We start from the raw sequence: 24,274 nt of genomic DNA on the forward strand, positions 1-24,274 counted from the left end.
CTAGACTTGCCATGTGGAAAAGAGAGTTGTTATTCAGCAAGTACTCCAGGTTCTCCCCAGTAGGTTCTACAACTTAATTGTAATGAAGACATCCCTCCATAGCAGTAGGGTATTCCTGCTGCAGTCTGCACTAGCAGAGGCATCAGAGATTCCCATCTCCACAACAGAGGCTGACTGGATGGAATGACATATCACTTCAGCTGCACCTCACTTGGAAGGAAGTAGTTCCTATTTAAGCAAGGGACAGCAGTAATAAATCGCAATTTAATTCTGGAGTAATCTCCTGCTCAGAAGGAATTCAACTAAATGACCTCCACAGGCCCCTTCCAGCCTTCATTATTCTGTGATAAAGAAGTACAGCCAAAAAGTACAAGAAAAGATTTCAGTTTACCATAAAATCACCCAAAGTTTGTTGTTATTATTGGTATGTACAGCACAGCACAATAAGCACTAAGCATTTGGTGCATGTAAAGCTACACAGAGCAGAACCTAAAATTTAGTTCTAACATTTTTAATTGTTACTGTTCTTCAAACAGCTGCTCTAACATTACAAGAATGTTCAGAAGAAATTCTGAAGTGATCTGAAGGAGAAGCCTTCTCCAATCTCTTACATTTTTATGCAGTTAATTAAACACATCTTAAATTTGAAGCATAGTTCATTCAGACTCATAATTCATCATACATGACATCACACACATACACATTAAGCAAGGTCTGGAGAAATGTGAAGAATTAGCATTCAAAAAGGACAGAATTCTGACACAGACATGTCACTGCAGCTTCCTTAACTGTAAGAATGCATCACAAATTTACAGACGGAATTAGCTTCAGGCTTTTACTAAGAAATAAATGCTGTTCCTCTTTAGAATTTGGTTTAAAATGGAAACCAGCATGTCACAGCTCCTTACAAAAGATGAGACTCTCTGTATTTCTATATATTCCTTCCAAGTACAGAGCAAGCACACAGATGAACTGAAACTGCCACAGCCTGATCAGATGAAACAAGTGAAAACAAATCTCTGGATGACAGAGAGACATTAAAATTGAAATATTCCTGGTTTTTAGTTGGGGGCTACATTGGCAGCACAAACTTGAATCGCAGCTATTGCTGAAGACTCTCAACCTTCCAGCTACACTTCAAGCAAGCACAGCTTGGTGAACTTTGTGCTCAGACTCAGGGATGAGTAATTGTCACAAACACAGTCACACTCATAGCAACTTTGCAAGACAAAATTTCACATCAAGCAAGCAAAATGTCTCCTGCATGTTGAGCTATAAAGGAGGTAACATCAGCAGCAGAATATGTAAATTTAAGCTAGCATTCATGCCTGCACAAAAATGTTGGTGCTTGCTCCATTTACAGTAACATATTTAAAAAGAATATGCCTTAAAAGCATATTTATGTTTTGGACATTTTAAGCTGCAGCACTCTTGTGCATGTAAGTGCATCTGCAATACTAATTTTTTTTTTTTTTAAAGAAGGTTTAAGAGAAATATGATACAAAACAATAAATAAATAATTAATAAAAAGCTCAGTACAACTCATCCAAGGTGTCTTGTGTATGACAAATAACCTAATTCAGTGCATGCAACTGGACCCTCTGCCAGGCACTTGCCTGGCCACCTGTAGTACAGAAAATAACTTGGACATTTTACTTGTAACAAGCTTTATTCCTTTCTGTCATTTCTCTGTTGATCTGCTTCATCTTTGTTTTTAACCAAATATATGTAGGTATAACCCACAGGAGACAAACAGCTGCAGCACATTTCTAAGTTCAGCATGAAAATACCTTAGATTTCATATTTCTAATGAACATGGATGCTTGATCAAAAGGAAGGCAATCTTTATACAGTTTAAGTATTAAAATTCAAAGTGATCTACCCAGCAACAAAATGAAACTAAATGAATGAAATGAAAACACAGAATGAAAACTATGCATCTGTTATTATATACTGGGGGGGATAGGGAACAGTTGGCATAAAAAAAAAAAAACCCAAACAGCAAAAACATGAAAACCCCACAACAACCCCACACACGTATTCCTAGTGTTATCAGCAAAGTAATAAACAGCAAGAAGTACATTGTCCCAAAGTTCCAAGTTCACCACTTCCTAACATCAAATGCTCAGACTAGACAAATTAAAAAAAAACAAAGCACACAAAACCACCATTTATTTTTCCCTCTGTCTAAAATCCAAGCAAGTACATAAAGGCAATGATTTGTTTCACAGCCAAGCCATACATGCCTGGCCTTTAGCATTATGAACATATCTACTTCAACACTTACTTCCCCACAAGATCCTTTCCCATCTAACATCTGCTAACAGAAGTAACATTAAAATTTATCAGCCACACACCACAGCAGAAAAGAGATCCTTGGTCCTGCAACCCACAGAAGTGAGAGCTGTTATCTACTGTCAAGTTTTCAGCTGATTTACAGAGAACATTTTTCTAAAATAAATGCGCAGCACAACATAAAAAGGCAAAGGAAAAGCTCAAAAAACCAGCCCAAATTAAACAGTAAATAGACAATTTGGATTCTTCAGTTCCACTTTCAGCTCCTCAACCTGAATCTTGTAGGACTATGAGCCAGTTTGATGTCTAAGTCACCAGTCTCTCCAAGCAGCTCCACAGCAGTGGAAGTTGTCTCCTCCTTCCACCTACAGCTCCAGCCCGAGGAGCAGGAGGAAGAGCCAAGTTCCAAAGCAGCAGAAGGCTGCCCCACCACTCCTTCAGGCACACAACCCATGCAGAAGGTCAAACACAACATCTGCACACTCCTATTTGCTCACTGAATAACAAGTGCAGCAAGAAGACCGAATAAGATTATTCACTGACTGTAGTCAAGGTCAACTGGATGCTTGAAAGTAAGAAAATCTTGTTAGTTTACCAGGAATATATTGCTCTGTTTCTAGGATGGGAGAATGAAATCTATTACTTCTGTTCACTAAAAGCAAATACAAAACCAGTTTTCCAAGAACCACTGTTTTTCTTTTTTTCCAACTACTTTTAATTGTAGATTTGTACTTCACAATAAAGAAAACACTGGAGGTTTTTTCCAAATATTTAAATTTAGTAAAACCTACAGACTGTGGCATAAATCTAATTTTTTTTTTAAACTACATTAGACAAATACTGGGCCACTGTCAAACCCAGCTCTAAGTGTGTAAACAGGGGCAGTGTTGCACTGACAGTGTTCCCTGCACAGTAACCCAAACAGAGCACATCAGGTTTCACAGAGCATCATTTATAGGGCTTCCCAGGAAGCATTCTTCCTATCCCATCATATTGCATCACACTGACTTCATGTCAATACACCCAAGATCTTCTGGGTAGGGGAATGGGAGGAGGGCAAGAGCTGTAACAAAAATATACCAATTTTTTATGTGTAATAAGTTTTCACAAACTACTTCACCCATTTTATATTCTTTTCCTGTTGCAGGCAAAATGATGTTGCAAAAATCAAATTTTATTTTCCTAATAAAGATAAATCAGATGTTAATAAGCTATTTTAACTGTTGTTCCCACACAAAACCATGTCAGTAAATAGAACCTGCTCTGTTAGAGTAATGTGGTTTGGGTCTCACACTCAACATTCTCTAAATCATCATGGATACTACCATTATGAAACAAAACATCTAACAAACTAATTCACTTCAAAGGCATTATATACCATCATTATACACCATTTCCTTATCAAAAAGAAACAATTCCTAAAAGCATTTTAAAGCTCAAAGAAGCTGTTTTTAAACCAAGATTTACATGGTATGAACTGTCCACAGTTCCAGCCCTGGAGTGTCTAATTTCTGACTGAAATCAAAACTGTAACAGGATAGATTTCAATACCCTAAACATGCATTCAAATCTTGGGTATAGTAATGGAATCAGCATCCACAAACAGCCAGCACTAACCTCCTGTGGTCCTTCCCCCTCGAGCTGCCTGGCAATTTACATCTTAACTTTTGGGAAGAAGGGGTTTGAAATTATACCCATCAGGCTAAACAAGTAGATTCATGAATGTCGTTACCAAACCACTTACAGTCATGTTTGCAAGATCAAAACCCAGCTCTGTTTTTCACATATTTGCCTTTTAAATACTAATCTAACCCCAAAACAATATACTGATTTTCCATTGGAGCGTTTGCACTTCAAAAAGAAGCATTTTCAAGCACAAATGTGAGATGAGCTTCATATCATACCTATATTACAGAATATTTATGCAAAGTATTTCCAGTCCTTTGAGACAAATTGAGGTGGGATCCAAAGTCTCCTCACGTGCCCACACTGTGGGCAGCAGCATTTAACCTTCCTGCAGGTATCCATGTAAAAGTACAGGGAAGAGGGAAATCAAACACAAGACTGGAAGCTCTGAAGAGTTCAGTTAAGTACTGGAAGTTAAGAACCATTAGGAAGGCAATTTCTTTTCTATAAACAAAAGCATTTCAGAGAGATTATTTACTATGATATTTGTCAAGCATTGTATGAAATCTTTTGTGATAATTCAAAGTATTTTAAAAAAAAAATCTTATCCCTTTTTGCAAATACATGCAATGAGAATCTTATTCAGTGAAGAGCACTTCTGAAATTTTTTGCTGAAATCTTATTCCAAAAATGTTTTAACTTTTTCCTTCATCTTTCTCATGCTTTCATACCTTCATCTTTGAGAGCTGATGACAATTCATTGCATTGTAAGGTATTCAGAAATTACCTGTGATAAATGAATGCATGATGTCAGACTGACCCATCAACAAGAGGGCAAAATTATTTTTACACACAAAACTTAATCTGAACACACACCACATGAGAATATTATCCAGAGCACAGTTTAACACACTCAATATATTTTTCTCACCTGGTCTTGAAGGAATTCAGGTTCAGCTTTCAACCTGAACAAGTGTTGGCTCAACAGCACTGACTGCAGATTTGTACAAATTAATAGAAACATCACATACATCTATGAAGGAACAAATTCTCTCACTGATTTCTTTTTAAACATGAGAGAAGACAAGAAAGAGATATCACTGAGCTTAGGATTCAAAATATCCAAAAAGCATATTCCCACTCTTTCAAAAGCTGGCAATTTGGTTCCTCACCACCACTAACCAAGAGAAGCAATTCCCTTATAAATTTTTAGAATAAGGGAATTACACTGTGTGTAATTCCAATCTTCTCAGTCACAGTTGCTTTTTTTCCTCTAGCAGCAGGAATACTCAGAGGTGAAATAGGGAAAGGACCCATGGAGACCACCACCAAGTCTGAAATCCTGTTAAACCACTAACAATACCAAAACTAACAGACCCTGACAGAATAAGCTCATAAACAGAAAAGCCCAGGGACTAAGCTGTGGGGCACTGTAGCTCCCTTTGTACACAGCATTCCCTGTACTCTCTGATGACTGACAGAAAAAGTTTTCATCTTCAAGACACTCCAGTCAGTAAAGAGAGAGGGATTTCTGCAACTTAAAAATTCCTTTGGTTTGGACTTAATTTGCAAGGAAACCAAAACAAGGCAAAGGTTGATATTTTGCTTCTTCCTCTGCCATAAGAAAACAAACCAAAACAATAATACCAGGAAAATACAGGACACTTTTCCATCATTTAAGTTCAGGCACAAAGCCACATCATAACAACATAACAAACCATAACTTCAGTAGTATTTCTACAGAATCTCAATTTTTTCCCCCCTTAGAATAAGGGTTGCAGTGCCCAGTAGGATATAATGTGGTGGATCCTTTACATACAGGCTCTTAAAAGAGAGGAGAAATTCATTTAACCACCAGGTAGAATATACACAAAGTCCAGTTTGGATGGCAGGAGTTCCACAGCAAGTGAAAAAGGTTGTACAGTCCTATCTCAGGAATGTTCTCTCTGTGTTCAATGTTTTTTTACAGGTAACAAGGAAATGAGGACACATAAAAGAGAACGCCAGCTCTCCCCAGCTGCTGGAGGTAGATGGTCTCCAGCAAAATTGCAGAGCTCAAGGCACACACAGAGCAAAGACACTGCTTATTCCGTGTGGTGCTCCAACCACCTGGATGAATGGGACAAGTTCCCAAGAATCCGCTCACGGAAATTTCTTCTGTCCCTCTCAACATTGCGTATTTTTAACTTACGATCATCAAGAAGTGATTCTTGGGTCATAACAAGTCCCAAAATAAAACAAGTGTCTGAATAGGTGTCCTGAAACAGCCCAAGTGCCCCTCCAAACCCATCTGTCTACACGGAGGAGGGCTCTGCAGAGGGATCTGGATAGACTGGAGAGATGGGCTGACTCCAATGGAATGAAGTTCAACAAGGCCAAGTGCCGGGTCCTGCACTTTGGCCACAACAACCCCCTGCAGTGCTACAGGCTGGGGACAGAGTGGCTGGAGAGCAGCCAGGCAGAAAGGGACCTGGGGGTGCTGATCGACAGGAGGCTGAACATGAGCCAGCAGTGTGCCCAGGTGGCCAAGAAGGCCAATGGCATCCTGGCCTGCATCAAGAACAGTGTGGCCAGCAGGAGCAGGGAAGTGATCCTTCCCCTGTACTCTGCATTGGTGAGGCCACACCTTGAGTATTGTGTTCAGCTCTGGGCCCCTCAGTTCAGGAAGGATATTGAGGTGCTGGAGCGGGTCCAGAGAAGAGCAACGAGGCTGGGGAAGGGACTGGAGCACAAGTCCTACGAGGAGAGGCTGAGGGAGCTGGGGTTGTTTAGTCTGGAGAAGAGAAGGCTTAGAGGCGACCTCATCACTCTCTTCAACTACCTGAAGGGAGGTTATAGCCAGGTGGGGCTTGGTCTCTTCTCCCAGGCAACCAACAATAGGACAAGGGGACATGGGCTCAAGCTCTGCCAGGGGAGGTTTAGGTTGGATGTTAGGAAGAAATTCTTTACAGAGAGGGTTATCAGGCATTGGAACGGCCCTACCCAGAGAGGTGGTGGATTCACCATCCCTGGAGGTTTTTAAAAAGAGACTGGATGTGGCCCTTAGTGCCATGATATAGTAACTGGAGTTGGATCAGAGGTTGGACTTGATGATCTTGGAGGTCTTTTCCAACCCAATCTATTCTATGATTCTATGATTCTACGGCCAAGACAGGACTCAGGATTGCTGTGGAACCGTCTCCATCTGCTCTTTGCAGAGCAGCTCCACTACAGCACGAGGCTGAGCACTCAGGAAGTTGTTTCTACCTGTTGTTGCTGTTTCCATGAGCAAAAGAAAAAACAAGAAAGGATTTCATCTCCAAAGGAAATGTGTGGTAAAAACTTCAAGGAACAGACGGAGCGGAAAGGACTGGCTCTAGAACAGCTGTTTCCCAAAGCCTCACCCTGTAAGCACTGGATGCTCTAAATGTCAGAAAAGGTTCAGGTTGTTTTGGATTATGAATTACTTAATAGGTCTGTGACAGACAATATGAACTGCTACTGCACATGGGTGTGAATAATCATTCCGTCTTTTTTTCCGGATTGTTGTGCAACTTCATTTCCTGAAAAAGAACATATACTTCATAGATGAGCCCACCCAGGTGCCAGAGAATCCCATTTGCATCAGAAAAGTGGTATTCAGCTCTGTTCTTAGATGAGGTCTTCATTATTATTTTATGGTTATATTTGGACTCATTTGCATAACACAGCCATGCAATAACAGAACTGCATCACTTACAAACTTGCCTACCAATATCTGTACTGGTTCTAGTTTAATTTAAAGCATGCAAAAGAGGGGAGCCCCTGGGAAGCTGCCAACAATAATGTCCTCCTGCACGTTAAGCAAATAGTTTGTTTCCTCCACAGGAGACAGATCAATACTCAAGAAACAAAAACGAAATCAAGAAAAGCTAAAAGCTTAGTAATGTAAATCAGGGTGGAGAAAAAAAAGAAAGAAAGCTCCTCATTGGCATTCTACAACTTCTGCAGACCCCCATGGCCCATTAGCTAATTTCTGTTAAAACACACAGCTCTAGAATAATAAATGCCAGTGGCACATTTCTAAAGGTTTGTGGCAACTGAAGTAAACATGTCCCTGTTCCCAGGACACCAAGAGACAGAAAATTAACCAGAGGTTAACTGGGTCATTAGCTAGAGCACAATATAGGTCACTGCAGATTTAATTTAGTTTGTATTCAGCTAAAGAATCAAATACAGCAACCAGTTCTCACAGCAGGAAAACAAGTAACTTATCAGCATGCTAACGTATCTTGGATACCAGGGCACCAAGTCTGTCATTACAATTCATACCTCTTTGAACTAATTTCACATCATTTTGATGTACAAAGTACAGTGTATACACACATATGCATAAAACTTACATGGTTCTGAATGCAAGTATGCAAATACACACACAAATACTGAATATTTAACAAAAAGTCCAATTGGCCACACTTAATAACGAAACAAACTCATTTCTACATCTCTAACTTGTTGTCTCAGATGAGTAAACTAGATTAAGATCAGAGTAAAAAAGGGTCTGAATAATTTCTTGAAAGTTTTGTAGACATTTAGTGGATTGTTTCCTGTATCTTTGCTCTCAACACAAATCACATTAAAATCAGGGGACATTACCAAAGTTCAGCACAGTATAACATGTTCTACTGAAGCTTCCCAAAATCTGAACAGTCCCTCCTTCTTCTACAGTTGGTATTGTTTATAACACATCTAAAGAAACACAAGGTGCACTTCCTGATCAGAGTTCTTGAGCTTCACTAATAGCAGGTGGTTCTTACCGGCAGAACAACGTTAAATGAAGCAACTGTGTACCCCACCACCCTCTGTAAAAAGGATTTTCCCCCCTGTGTTTATCAGCTTTCATAAGTATAAAAAGAGCAATTCAATTTTGTTCCAAAACACTCATAGGAAAAACAAGTGTGATTTATGATTTTGGTATTTTTTTAACCTGTCTTGGCAATATTAAAATAGGTTAAGATGCAGGTTTCCAGCGGCAACACTTGAAATCCTTAAATTAAGGATTAATAATGTATCACACACACTGATGAATGGGTGACTCACGAAGGACACAGACAGCAAGTTCTATTTAAAGCCTGGCATGGGGGGAACAGAACACTAAGATGGAAATGCTGGAAGGTACAGAGCAAAAGGGGCAATTTGTTAGAGGAAAAAACCTGCCTGCAGAGGGACGTGAGAGCACGTTTTGCACAACAGATTAGCTGTGTAGATAATATATTAACAAATTACGGCTCAAACAAAATAAAGGTGTCAAGTACCAGCCCAGTGTCAGACAGCAGCTGTACTCAGAGGTTTGTGTTCCACTGCAAGCACAGACTGGATCTGCTGCTTGGTGATTTTCTGAAAGCTCCACCTGCTAGAAATTAAATGACCTCACGAATCACTTAACTCTTATCTTGCACAGCTGTAGAAAAGCTCAAAAATCCACACCTAAACAGCTCAAAGAAAAAAAGCAAAATAACATTCTCTGGTTTTGCACTGAAGTCTAACAGATTTCAAACCAAAGGTGTTGATTTACTTTTTTTTTCTTTTGAAGCAGGTTGATCTTAAGGCCTTGAAACAGGATTAGATGGAATAAACAACTAAATAAATCTAAAGCAAGAAAAAAAGACTTTTTTTTTTTTAATTCTCTGCAGTAAGTTTTTTTAAAGCTTATTATAAAAGCATGTAGCTTTCCTAGAACTCAGAGACATATAGCGCCTGCATTGGGAACTTGCAAACATAACATTTTTCTTCTCCACTTCTTGCAGAGCTACAGAAATGTGGCTCTTGCCTAAACTCACATTGAGATCACAACTGAAAAAAAAAAAAAATAAAACCAGTGTTTAACTAAACTAAATTCTGTATTGCTATCCAGTGCAGCTCCATAACCACGTGAATGTACAATTTCTGCAGCACAGGGTGTCTAGAGCAGCTGATGGGAAGCATAACAGCATTTAGAGTTCAGAAAAACCACCACCCAAATCATGACCAATACAATGTGGTTTCCACACCACATACTTTAGTGTCCTTGCTTTAGTGTCGTTGTTTGGAGTTTGTTTATCCCCCTCCTCCAGAAGATGATGTGTAATGTTCAACAATATCTCAAATTTATGGCCAGCTAAACGGTGCCACATTCCTGAGACACCTTTTTATAACACAGTAGTAAATCAACCTGCAAAAGGCTTTCTGGGAAATTAGTTTATTAACAGCCTCAGTTCTTTGCCTACTAGGAGTCAAAATAATCCTTATCATATTGCAACTTGAACACAATAACCTTCACAATCTACCAAACACATTCATAGGTCATCAGATAAGCAATTTTAATTGCTGCTTCTTCTGAACACAAAGTTTGCCTGGGACTTGGAACACAGTTTTAAATTAACAAGTATTATTTTTTAAAAAAAAAAACTAAGTCACAGAGAATGGTTAAATTTTTTCTTTCATTGGAACTGTTCTCTTTCAACCTGCCATTTGTCTAACAAAGAATTTCATCTCTTTTTCTGCTGCCTTTTTTCTCCTAAGCAATCTTATTCTAATCACACTTATGCACCTATCCTGAAGTTATTTCCCTTCTCTTCATATCACCTCACTGAAGGGCTCAAAACTACAAATTACCACGTAGAAGAAAGCTTCAGTTATGAAAGAATCCAAACACAAACGGTCAAAAATTGTTAAACCATAAAACACGTTCAAATTTAGTGAAAAGATACATTTACAGGCAAAGAAAATCCATCAAGGCTTATTAATTGTGACACTGCAAGCCCAGTACAACTTGCAGAACTTGCTGAGCCATAGGGACTCCTCAGTATCATATCTCTCTACGTCTGGGTTCTTCTGACATGTTTGGGTGCCTTTTATCAGCTGCAACAAGAGATAAAACACAGGGCTTGACACATCTTTGTGACTGCCCTGGTGTGAGAATGAAAATAATGGACTAGACCAGCGTGTTATTTATCTGCAGTGTCCCAGAACTATTTTTACTTTGGAGATTCTTAAACAGATTTTTTTTTTAAGCAGACCAATAAAATAATTGCCAAGTTATTTTCCAATTTCTGCTGAAACAAACTTTAAATTTAAATTCAAAATATGTTTTCACCACCTTACGCAGCACAGTATTGCTTACAAAAGCACCCCAAAATAGAAGGTCTTGAAACAGCTGTGTAACATCCTTGCCCTATTTAGCAAGGCAGAAATGGATGATGTTCCCCTCTCCCAACTCCATCAGTGTGAACACAGCACACTGCAGTGGCCACTTTCCCAGCTACCTTCTTTTACTGCCATTTAAAGAGAAAAGCTACTTAGATATTGCCACATGAGGTTTTCTGAAGAAGTAAAGGCAAATCAAGTTACTCAAGTAGAAGAGTAACCCCTGACATATCAAAAGAATTTGCAGTGAACTAAAATGTATTGAAAGTGATTTTGATCTCAGTCTTGTGTTTTCCAAAACCTGTGCACCACAAACAGGATTACTGAGATATGGTGATCAAACCAAATAAAATTACAAGTTCCTATCTGCAGTAAATAGCTCCAGCTTGGAACTCCAAGGCTTGTACCACAAAGAACAGTTGACATCTTCTGCAGGGGTTTCCACTTGAAGTGCAATAATTTCTCTATCAGAGGTTTCTGCAGAACACATGATTACAAAGGAGAGAGGATAATACAGAACAACATTAACTTTTATTTCCTTCAACAGGAGGTTATATAATGGAACTACTAAACTTGGACTACTTCCTTCAGAACACAAAGCAGCACTAAAGATACATTAAACTAAGAGAAGTCTGACAGATGCCCTTCCTAAGGCTACTGACTGCAAGGGCAGCCACGGAATCTGGGATCAGGGATTCAAAGAAGTTCCTTCCACAGCTGATGATCTTTCCTTCTGTGTCAGCCAAGTACAGAGGGTGAATACAACAAACAACTTGAACACTGGTTTCCAGTACCAGGGGCTATTGTAGGTTATAACCTTTCTAGAGGTAGCCTGAGTTCACTCAAAAGTAAATGAAGTTTAATTCATACAGGGCATGATTTTTGCCTTTTTTTTTTTCCCCTTCATCTCCCCACAGATGATGATTCATTTCTTCTGATTCCTCTACTGGAAATATTTCTTCAGCTTGTCAGAATAGTGAAGTGCAGGATTACACAACACAGTTTTCTGGGAAGCTGACATATGCTCAAACATTTCATTATAATTGACTTGGACTTAACAAGCTGAGTTCATGTTGTGCAAAATAAATCAAAACTAGACAGATCATTTTCTCACAGCATATAAGGAAAGAATAGGAGAAAGAGTATAGAAACTACCATATTGTGGTGCAGTGTTCTAAAATCCTGATCTGCAAATGGTTTTATCTAATTCTGGGACTATCACATCAGGAAAAAACATTTAAAATAAAAATGTGATCAAGAGTCAAATGAACTAAGTCACTGAGATAAATCCACAGAGCAGATTTTTTTTGAAACAGAGACCCTTTAACTGTCTTTACCTGTGATGCTTTCAAATTTTATTTCAGGTTTGGCTTTGGTATTTTCTTTATAATTCAAAAGCATAACTGAAAAAAATTCATTTAAATACTACACCACAGGACTACACTGCATTCCTCAGGATTTGTGACACATGTGCTAGACACCAGTGTCAACAAGATATTTAAATTCATATTGCTACAAACACATGTCTGTAAGGAAATCAGCACACTGGAAAATTCTGACCTTGCTTTGGGTTTGTTTTAAATCAACATCACTTTGCAACAGTAGTTTCCAATGCTGGTGCTCAGCACCAACCACCTTGCTCTGCAAGGCTGCTCATAGTGTGTCATTTAATAATGCAGAACAGCATCTCACTACACATTAGCTGATGAAGGATGAAGCAGCTGAGCACGTGCTAACACGGAAACCAAGAGCTCAGATTCAGTGTTAATGATTTCTCTGCTGCTGATATAAAATTTCCTTACTACATAGGCAGTCCCCATTAAATTTCTTCACACATGTAATTAAAGCAAGAGAGTAACCTGGTTTATCCACCACAGCAGTCACAGAAAACATCAGAAGCCTTCAAAGTTTTAGGTTTGCCCCTTTTTTCTCTCTGGGTTCTCTACGTAACTTTAAATTTGTAATGCACACACACAGGCACCACCCCCCCACACAGCACCTTTCAGAAATTAAGGTTATGAATAGCCTGCAAATCCTGTTCTCCCTTTCTACAGGCAATGCCTTAAGTTATTAAAACCCATTCTTTCTGTTTTGAGATGTCATTCATCAGAGTAGTTGCTTCAGCTTGGCTTCCACTTGACTGCTCACTCACAGTCAAAAAAATTCCTGTAGTATAAAGCCAGGGCCAACAGTTAGCAACTGCAACACTGAATTATACACCAAAAAATTGTTTACTGTTTCGTTACAATGGCAGAAAATACTTATTTTAACTTTAATTATCTGAAGAAAAATTTAAAAGTAAATCAGGTTCAAATCAATATCCTCACAATGTTTTGTTTCCTTCAGAACACAATGTAAATTATAGTTTTCACCTGGTTATCTTCAGAAGTCTTCATAAACATTGAAGATTTTGGTAGACCAGTTGGTTGGAGAGAAGAAAATAAAAAAGATACTAATCTGAAGGGGCCTTAATCCTGAAATTTCATTTCGACACCTAATCAATGCAATTTGTAGAACTCTGAGCTTCCAGTGAAATCAATACAACTCCACAGCTACTTCAACTCCCCCTCAAAAATTTAAGCACAGATACCCAAATGCATTTATTAAAAGTACAAAACCACATTAACCTGCTGTATAAAAGCTAATTCCAAGAGTGCAGAGACTCTGCAAAATCTGGAGTACCTCTGTGTCCACAGATCAGAGCTCAGTTTAGAGACACCTGAATAAGTTCTAAGTAATTTTCCCACCCTAGAACAAAGGTCTGCCCAACAGGTAGAACCCAGAGCTGATACCCTCCTTCCCATCAGTTGTATTTTTTAGCAGACAGCTTCACCCAAACACACAGTACTTTTGCCCATTCCCCAAGATGCTCCACTACATCTGTGGCAAGAGGAAACAAGATTTGAGGCAGTAGATCCAACGTGGGAATGTTGCATTAGATCTATTCTGGAGACTCTTCTATGCAAGGGAATTCTTTATTTCTTACCTTAAAGCAAAATTGGAATGGCAGGGGACTGGAAATAGCCAAGCATTTGGCCTAGAGGTAATTATTTTAGAAGTATTTGAATAATAGCAAATCCAAGAATCAGACATCTGTCACTCCTAATTCATTTAAATTCTGCTGCTGGCTCTCAACCCACCCTAAAAAAGCCAAGTAAAAGTATCAGTGACAGGAAGAGGAGGAAAATGCCTTGTTGTTCAGCATGAGGTTTAAAATGGTCAGTGCTCAAAAATTACTGCCTTACAGCACAAGTTAAGACTTTAGGCAAGAAAGGCCTACTCCAGAAGTTCTGAGTCCCATTTCCAAACAGAATTCATGCTGATAATTGATGGGCAGAGGTCATCTTGTCTGTAAGCCAGACAGCTGACTGTCCAAGCACAAACATTACCTCCTGCTCATGGATGAAACTCAGAAACCTGGCATTGTGCTGGATTCTTGCAAAGGAACACATCTCACCAAACACAATCTGCAGTTATTCCATTTCTTTGCCTTTGGCAACGTTGGCTTCCTCTGTGGCAAGGGGTTTTTGGAAAGTGGGCAACACTAAATACCTGATATTTCACTGAAAGCAGAATCAAATAACTCCTTCCAAAGAGGGCACTCATGCTTATCCTTCAGGTGTTCGTGCACTGAAGCTCCATTTCATCCTGTGTAAGTCAGTCTTATATGCTGCAATATCTGCATCCAGCTGAACTGGAATCTTTCTGGCAGCAGTTCTGCATCCATAAAAGCAGCAGCCTGAAACTCAGCAGAGCCTTTAAGCACATATTAAGCTTTTCTGTTAATTAAGGGATTTAGAGTTTTCTGCATTAAAGAATTTATTAGCACTAAGAAGAAGGTACTTGGGTATCCAAAAGACTAGATCACAGTGAAAGATGACTATCTGTAAGAATCTCCACAGCAGCACTCTTCCCAAGGTGCACAATGGATGCACACTTGCTCATTAACAAGGCATGTATTTTTAAATCAGTGCAATGGGTGTGAGAATTTCTGAAGTTACTTGGAACTCAGACCCTCTACAGTTCCCCCAAACCACAGCAGAAATGCAAGTTTTAAAGCCTTGAGAAGAACCAGGTAATTTTTCTGCAGGTAAACTTATTAGGTGAAATGGTTTCAGTGGTAGAGCACTGCATTTATAGCATCACACTGCTAATCTTCACATCTAATCAGTTATTCAAGGAATGGAAAAGCATCAGACATCTCCTCTTCAAAGTAATTTCCAATAACCCATCAAGTGATGAAAATGCAACAGCTGATTTTTTTTTTTTCTGCTCTGTGACTATAATGACTTGCAATGAAGTTAGCCCTGTATTCTTGTATCCCATCATTATTTCACAGACAGGTCTGCAATAATTCACATTATAAATGCAATGAAGAGTAAAAACATACCAAAGAAAGGGGCATTTAACACTTTCACTGCAGTGCCCTCCACATCATGCCATTCTCAGTCTGGGAACATTTGCCAGCTACACAGCCACCTAATATAAAAAAACAAAGAATATTTAGGAGAGAGTATAATTTTCACAGTCCTTTTGCAAGTCACTTGAGACTTCTAGGGTATCAGTACAGAGTTTCCAGTTTTCTTTTATACATCATTCTAAGAGCACACTCTCCGAGCTCTTCTGGAAGCTCTCTCTTCCCCATTTTGCAAAGTCCTTGCTTTTGTGCACCAGCTTTAGTAATTCATTGTTTACAGGACAGTCCAGTTGTACAAGTTAAGTGACTGGCCACTGCAGTACCTTCTGGGCAAAATTCAAAACTGAAACAAAATTACATAAACACACTGTGCCAAACACAATCACAACACGACAGAAGTAAGACACGGAGGCAGTTCAACTCAGCAGGCTGACCAGCAACGGGACTGGAAGCAGCCTGCAGTTTGTCACAGAGCTGTTCAGCTTAGGAGGGACCTCTAGAGGTTCCCTGGTCCAACCCCCCTGTTCTAGCAGGGCCATCCCAAGCTTGTTTCCCCAGACCGTGTCCAGGTAGCTTTTCATTATCTGCAAGGAAGGAAACTCCAACATCTCCAGGCAGCCTGGTCCAGTGCTCAGTCACTCTCAGAGTAAAGAAATGTCTCCTCATGCTCAGACAGTGCCTCCTGTGTTTCACTCTCTGCCCATTGCCCCATCTGTCACTGAACACCAGAGAAGAGCCTGACTGCTTTTTACCCCTCCTGCAGGTGTTTAACTTGAAGATATTTCCCCCTCCAAGCCTTATGTTCTGCCAGCTGAGCAGTCCCAGCTCTCTCAGCCTTAAACACCTTGTGGCCTTTTAGGGGATTCTCCCAAGCTTGACCATTTCTCTCCTGTACTGGTGAGCACAGAATGGACACAGAGCACCCAGCACAGCCTTACTGGTGCTGAGTGGAGGGCAAGGACCAGATCCTTTGACCTGCTGGCAACCTGCAGCCCAAGATAACATTACCTGCTTTCACCATAAGGGCATATTACTTTTTTATTACATGTAAAAATCCCCACAAATTCTCAAACTCCCCAACAATAGTGTATTAATATGAAAAAATTCTGGCATGGCTAATAAATTGCTAAACAATTCCAGAACAGCTATTTGTTAAGTATACCTCAAAAGATCTGAATACAGAAATACACACCATAACTTAAGAAGGATCACAGACACAGAGCAGAAATTCATTTTGTGTCCTTTCAGTGATCTGCTTTCAATCTGGATTTTGGATCAAGGTGTGTGGGAGCGGGGAAGAGAAAACAAAAGCAAATGCCACAGATGAAAGAAAACAACTAATTCCAGCATCACTGTAGCAAACTGATGGAAAACTCCAGCTAGCCACTGCCACTGATTTTTGTTCTAACAAATTAGATATCCCCTTGCCCTCTCACAACTCACTCAGCAGTCCTGTCACAGGTAGATTGCTTAGAACTCCACATGCAGACATAACTCCTACTGGCTTTTAAGACCAGGCAGACATTTGGTTCCTAAGCCTCTGTAGCTCCCAGGGAGCATCCTGAATGCTCCAACTGCTGCCTCATCACTGCACATGCAATAAATGCACACATGGAAGACTAAAAAGGGAAGTTATCAATGTGATATTGGGAGCTGAGCCTCTGCCCTGAGGTCAAAGAGAACAGTAAAATTCAGTACCCAGACGATTAAAGAAACACTAAGAGTGCTGCATGAGGAAACCTTATTGAGCATTAAAACTTCAGTGTTTGGCAAGTTGATTTAGTGTTGGTTCAGATAAGAATAAAAATATATTCTTACTTTGCAGTGTAATTGATAGCATTTTATATACATACACGGAAAAAGTCAATTTGAAGTGAGTATTGCAAAGAGTTTATTTTCTATCTTAGACAGGAAATCTGTCTTTGAAATACTCTTTTGTCACAGATTTCTTCTACATACAGACCCATTTCTCTTTCCTTAATACCACAGCAGTGAAAACTACAGGAATTAAACTTAAAATCCTGCATAAAGATGAATATTTACACATTCTGAAAAGTAGGAGTGGTATTAGTGCCTCTTGAAGCCTGACACAACCAGGCAATGGTGCACTTCCAGGTTCTCCCTACTCCTATCACTACCTTGATTTTGGCCCCAGCTGGTTTTAAATCTACTTTCCTTGATGTTATTAGCAGTTTGAAAAGAAGCAAGTGCAATAAACCCAGAGAGGTGAATCTAATCTCACGGGGTTCTGTCACACCCATCTCTGCCACCAGAGCTGCCTTGTCTCCATCCTGTAGAGGGAACATGGAATCAGATACAAAGACAATCCACAGTATGAACACATTCATCCTGCTAGTGATACTCTGAGACTGAGAAATCAGAGTAATTGAATTTGATGAGAAACACAAACCTAAACTAAGTGCTTCACAACTGAAGCAGTTCCATTAATACACATAGCAGAAATACCTTAAAAAAAAAATATCAAAATACTCAAAAGAGTACTTATTCAGAGAACTCTTCACAAAAATTTGATTCAGCAGGTTACTGATAAATGGAGAAAGTCTTGGAACTGTTCCCTCTTCAAGCTTAGTGTTCACTACTACAACTCTGCTAAATATCAACAGAGGGATGGGGGTTCTAATAAGTAACTACACTCTTTAAATAAGAATGTGGGAAGCATTATATACTTATACCTCAGCAACACAGCAACCAAGTACAACCTGATCACAGAGGGCTGATTCCAGAATGAAGGGATCCCTGGAGCTCAGCCAGCCTACACCTTTGCTCCACAGGAGAAGGGAGGTATATAGAGCTCTGATGTCCATCTAACCTGCTAAACTTCTCACAGCTTTCCTGGGTACTCAATTCCTGTTCTTTGAAAGGCAATATGAAATGCAGAAGACCATGTCAGCCCCACCAACACGTACTGCATGTTCACACTGTAAGCTTATTTTCAGGACCCTCTGCCCAAGATGACTGGAAACAAGTCACAGAGCACACCACCTTGTCAGAGGACAGGGGAGAAATCACAGGCTTTCTCAAAGTCTTAGGAAGAAGGAATTCTGTTTGGCTTCTCATCTAATTCCAGGACACTAATTCAGTCTTTGCTTATTGGGGTAGTAATTATTTTAGAGCATAGATCATTTTGCTCCTTTCCTCTAGATTCCTCCTAGGGAGTTCCTGTATTATGTTTTCAGGACAGTTCCTTAAGAGGAAAAAATGCCAGTATTTGACAGCTCCCAGCAATATGGGATGAAAAACAATTCCTCAATCTGTAGAAATGCAGCCAAAGACTTAAATGAGGGAAGTGCTTCATTGCAGGTTCAGCTTTTAAACATTACTGGTGCCAAGGTACTCTTTCTATCTCCTGGTACTAAAATATCATGAGGCATGTATTCTGCTTTGCTATATAAAACTTGCCAAATTCAGGTTCTATTCCTATTCCCTCATCTCCCTTCCCACAGTGCTGCACACAGCTGTTTAAAAATTAAAGCCTTCACTTCTTTGAAGATCCCGTTGCACTGGAGAACATTTTCTTGCTTAAAACACTTGTTTCTGAATCAGACTTCCAAAGTTCAGTATCTGGTGGTTTATCTCAGATGCATCTAAATAACCATGAACATATTAGATTGTGCTTGGCTATTAGTTATCTTGGCATAAATCAAATTACATGCCTCAATAGCTTGGGAGCCATGTCCTAGAAAAGTTTGCAAGAATCCACATTCAAGAGGTATCAGAACGAGTAGAGGCATCAGACCTTCTACTCAGTGGAATGGATCCATTCAATTTTGAAAAAAACTGAATCCTGGGTTTGTGCTGTGTTTAGGTGTTTGGATTTAAGTGGGGTTTTTTAATAGATACAGATCTCTAATAATCCTATAGGGTTGCTATTTGCAAATCTCACTTCCAGAAGAAGGGGAGAAAGATATTTTTGCTAGCTAAACCTTTCAGTCATTTTTACTCTTTTTAGAATTTCATATAACTGTTATTTTAACTGCTTGTAACTTTTCCGTTCTGGCACAGACTGGCAAAAAATTTTTAAGTATCTGAAAATTATGTTTGTAATTTTGAAAATGGCTGTAACTATCAGGGCTGTCTGGTTCTTTTCAAACTGCAGCCATGCTGCAAGATAAAAGCAGGATGAACTCACAATTTAGTTTTACTGTTTGACAGCACAGCAACTTCAGCTGTACCCTTTAAAGAGATGAACAGCAGTGGCTGAAGTACAGTACTCAGTCACACTTTACACCATTGGTGCAGAAGATAGAAAATTTACTTATAAATTGCATTTGGTAATAAACTACTGCAAATACATCATATTGTTGAAGCTTTTATGTTCTGTAGCAAGCACTATTAGCACTCCAATGTGACACTACAAATCCTTACATCGTGAGAGACAGGAAGGGGAAGAAAGTCATGAGGAACATCTGAAACTGGACTGAGCCTTTCCCTAAAGGCCTTCTCTGAAGTTGTGGTCAATGCATGAACCAGTTCAATATGCAAGTGTGTATTATGTACAATTAATGCATGCACCAGTTCAGTGTGCAAGTTTGTATTATGTACAATCATCTGATGGAAAAGGAACTACAGCTGTTAAAAACAAAAACATAAGACAGACTTAAAATTTTCCAGAAGATTATAGGAGGGGTTAATTGAGGCTACAGTACTTTTCTACAGTTCTCTGCTGGACTATTTGCTTAACAAAACCAGGACAAATCCCAATTTAACAGCAGTGCCTGAAAAAAAGGATGAGACACTAACATGTGTTAAGTATGTAAAAAAGTCTCCAGCATTCTTTAAGGATGTGAAAAGGGAGAATGAATCCTTCATTGCTTAGAGGGGAACATTTTTGTCTTGCCAGAGGACAGATTCCCAAGGAATGACATTTTCCTACAACCTGTAATTTTCTCATTTATCATCTGTCAGGGCCCAAAGACCTTTTACTGCACGTAGAATGTTTGCACATGTTTAATCATCCTTGTACCAAACAAATGTCACAGTCTGAATGAGGAAATCAGTTAATACCACTGATGATGCTAATTTAACACCATTAATATCACACTGTGAACAGTTACTGAACCTACAAGGTCTCGTATCACAGCTCAGCTCTGCTGGTTGCAAGTCTCCAGCAGACAGCACCAAGAAGGGAACCCACGCAAATATCACAACCAAGGAAATGTGATAGAATTTTTAAAGACTGCTTTGATTCTACAGTTAGACTATCAAACAAGTGTGACTAAAGACAGACCATTTGACAGAGACTTAGATGCACTAATTAGAACTCATTTATACATACTCTTACAGATGCCTCCACTTTCATCAGTGTGCAGTCAGAAAAGAGTCCAAATGGACCACAAAAACCATTCCACCATGAGACTACGAGATATCCAGCAAGAGTTAAAGATTTACTTAGTGATTTAGAAGGAAGAAGACACTTTGCAGTGTTGTCTTTAATGGCAACTACACCATCTTGCCCTTCTGTATGCACAGCTGAGTCACATTTTGTAAAATAACTTCTCTGCACATACTACCTATGAAAAAAAGCTTTCTAAGAGCAGAACCATATAATTTTATCTCTAAGCCATTCGTGTCTTCTACACACCTCCTCTGAAAAAGAAAGGATGACATAAGGGAGTCAGATTATTTAGAAAGTCCTTCAAATGCTGCTGATACTGTAATACAGGGGAAAACAAAAATCCATTAACTACTAGTCTTTTCTTATCAAGCACCTAACAAGTATTTGGAGTGGGAGAAGAACTGGAACTTTAGGTTTTGGTACCTTAACTTTCCTTAGAAGCAAGCTGCAATTTCTAAGGCTTCATGTTTCAGTCACAGAAGTAAAATGTATTGGCTTAGGATTCTCATATTAAAGCTGTAAAAACAGAGCAACAAAAACTCCACCCTAAAACACACTCCTGTCCTTCTGACCAGCGTTCTCTCCCTCCACTGAACAGTGCTAGCTCTGGGATAACATGCAGGAAATAACACTGCAAAAAAGGATCCACAAAGAACTTCATGTTGTTAGCACTTCAACCACAAAGACAGAATCCAGAAGAAAAATCTAGAAGCAGATCTAAGAGAATCTGTCAAAGGTCAGTTGATCAGGACTTGCAGATACCAAAAACCTCTTTAAGAAGTTTTCCTTATTCAGTTTCCCCGACTGAAAATAAAATCAGCACCAGACACACTTCAGCAGCTTTCAGATGCACAATCGTCCTTTCCCAAATACTACTTGAAACCACAAGTTCTTAAATACAAGGAATTCATCTATTAAGCTGGAGAGTCATAGTCCAGGACACAGTGACAGGGATGATCAAACTGTCAGATCACAGCTGAACCACTGTTTACAGCACTTCCTACCTCGGGGATCAATAATTTCAGCCTTTCACAATGATTGCTGGCTAAAGTCTTCAAATAAGGCAGGCAATTCAATTGCTTTCTTTTCAGGAACTTGAAATAAGGTGCTGCCTCTTCCTAAATGGAACATGTCTTTCAGAAACAATGAGACTTCATCCAATACTTATGTTATTTCTTTTGAGGTATTGATATTTACAGTTGTTTACCCACCACCATAAAGTTGCAACCTTCATTTCAGAATACAATATGCAGATTAGCGACAACTAATAGCCTGACAGTGTCAGAATAAAATTAATCTATCTGCTAACAATCCATTAAATATGGCTAATTAGTACTAGTGATTACTCATCAGACCTTTTATTTCACAACATGCTGCTTAAACTCACTGAACTGCAAGCTGCTATTCTGATTTTACTGTGGAAGGTGAACCAATGCCAGAAAATATACACAGAAATACAAAATAACAACAACAACAAAAACTAGAACACCATTTCTATGGAATTCAGAAATATTACACATCCTTTTTCTTCCCACAGAGGTCAACCACTAATTACCTGAAATCCTCCCTTATCCAGCTTGCACCAATATTTCAGAATTTCTCCCCTGGCACCATTTGTGTGAGGGGTGAGGGAGGGTGGTGGGGACAGGCAGTGGGGGAGGCAGTTGACCAGCAATAAACTATACAGAGAAATCCAGGCAACTTCCAAAAGTTAAACAAATATCCAAATGCATTGGAAACTAACAGGAATGGGAAGAGGGGAGGAAACAGCAAAACAAAACAAGACAAAACAACAAACAAACAAAATAAACCCCACTGAAAAATACACATCTGCCACTACACAGCAGAAGTATTTGCTTTATTCCATCACCTCATCTCTCACTCGCAACAGAGAAGGGTCTTATTCATGTTCATAAATCAAGTTATATTTGCAAATTTAATACCACCGTGTCTCTTTTATTTACTATTTTGTGGATGAGCACCTGTAACTCTTCCCACCTGAGATCCTCATAAGAGAAATGCTTGGAAGAAGTCACAACACTAAAATACACACTTGCTTAAAAACAAAACATAGCCATAGCAAAGTATCATCTACTCCAACTTAACATTTTGTTTAATGAAATAATATTAGCTACTTCAGTAAAAAAAAAAGCTACAGACATTTTCCTATCCATTTAGGAGAAATGACAGAGAAACTAGTAGTGAAAGGCCAAACTAATCAAAATGAGTTTATGTAGCAAGGGCAAACACTTTCAGCTAGAAATTACCCAGAATAAGATTCCTTGTAAGGAGTCTAATGCAGAAAAAAACTCCAATCACAAGGGAACAAACAAGCCCCCCTGTGTTATATAACCAACACATAACTAAGAGTGTCTTTTTTTTAAATATCAAAGTCCAGGAAAAAAAATCCATTAAATGATTTGAGAAAAACACTGTATTTTCTGAATGAGACTAAAACAAACCCATACAACCCTCCACATTCAAATGACAAAACATCTATATTATGAAAACCCCCTGCTACCAGAAACCTTGCCTTGAATTCCATGATTTGTGCTGATGAGTGTCCAGAGTTCACCTAACTCCCTAATACAGATTAAAAATAAACGTGTCATATTTACACTAATATTTTGAGTGTTTCCCTAATCCTCTTGCTGATTCCATTCCCCCACCACCCAAAAACCAAGCAGAGCAGCTAAGGTAAAACTGAGAAAGATGGCAGCAGGAACAGTTTAGCCTTTGAACAGCATGCTGAAACTTTTAAGTTTCACTGCTGCAGGACACGTTATGAAATGCTAGGAATAATCAAATTCTATGAAGAGGATTGACTTGGAGAACTCACATAATACATTTAATCTAAACGACATCCTTGAATGTGTCAGTTTTACTTTCACATAACGAGAAATTCAAAAGAAACCCTGCACATTAGCTACAGAAGAATACATTCACGAAAACTTCTTGAAATTATATTTGGACGAGAGAGGGAAGGAGAGAGAACTGCTGTGCATACAGCTAGCACCAAAACTATTGCTCCACTTGCATCCTTTGGAGAACTCCTAACCACACTATACTCTAATTGCCTAAGTTCTTAAAGCATGGCCCACCATGCTTTACATCTCACCTACACTGAGAAAAAAAGCTATTGCACTGCAGGTTAATTTTGGAATGCAGCCGCCACCTAAGCAATTAAGGGGCTTTTCACAACTGCTGTCTGATGGCATGACATCCACTGTTAATAGCAAAGACAATATTTATTCCCATGATAAAAGTTTAGAAAAAGCCATCATATTTTTACCATTAGTTTCCTATTGAATTTTACCATTAGTCACAGAAAAGTACGATCGCTATGCGCTCATCCACACATGTGCAGCTTGCAGAAAACAAGGCAAATGACACAGATACCGCACCTCGGCAAGGTTTAACATCCATATACAACTCTT

The 24,274-nt window shown here is 39.1% G+C and overlaps 1 protein-coding gene across 4 annotated transcripts in view; it reads right to left on the reverse strand.

The window, feature by feature from the left end:
• The window catches only part of SULF2 (sulfatase 2), a 117,941-nt gene that overhangs the window by 93,038 nt on the left and 629 nt on the right, over positions 1-24,274 (reverse strand). For all 4 annotated transcript variants that reach the window (XM_027646410.1, XM_027646404.1, XM_027646403.1 and 1 more), the window contains exon 2: positions 15,455-15,543. The gene's annotated coding sequence lies outside the window, so the exon portion shown is untranslated. The remainder of the gene's footprint in view (positions 1-15,454; positions 15,544-24,274) is intronic.

The sequence above is a fragment of the Corapipo altera genome, unplaced genomic scaffold (assembly GCF_003945725.1).
Source record: "Corapipo altera isolate COAL_440 unplaced genomic scaffold, ASM394572v1 64, whole genome shotgun sequence".
Lineage (NCBI taxonomy): Eukaryota > Metazoa > Chordata > Aves > Passeriformes > Pipridae > Corapipo > Corapipo altera.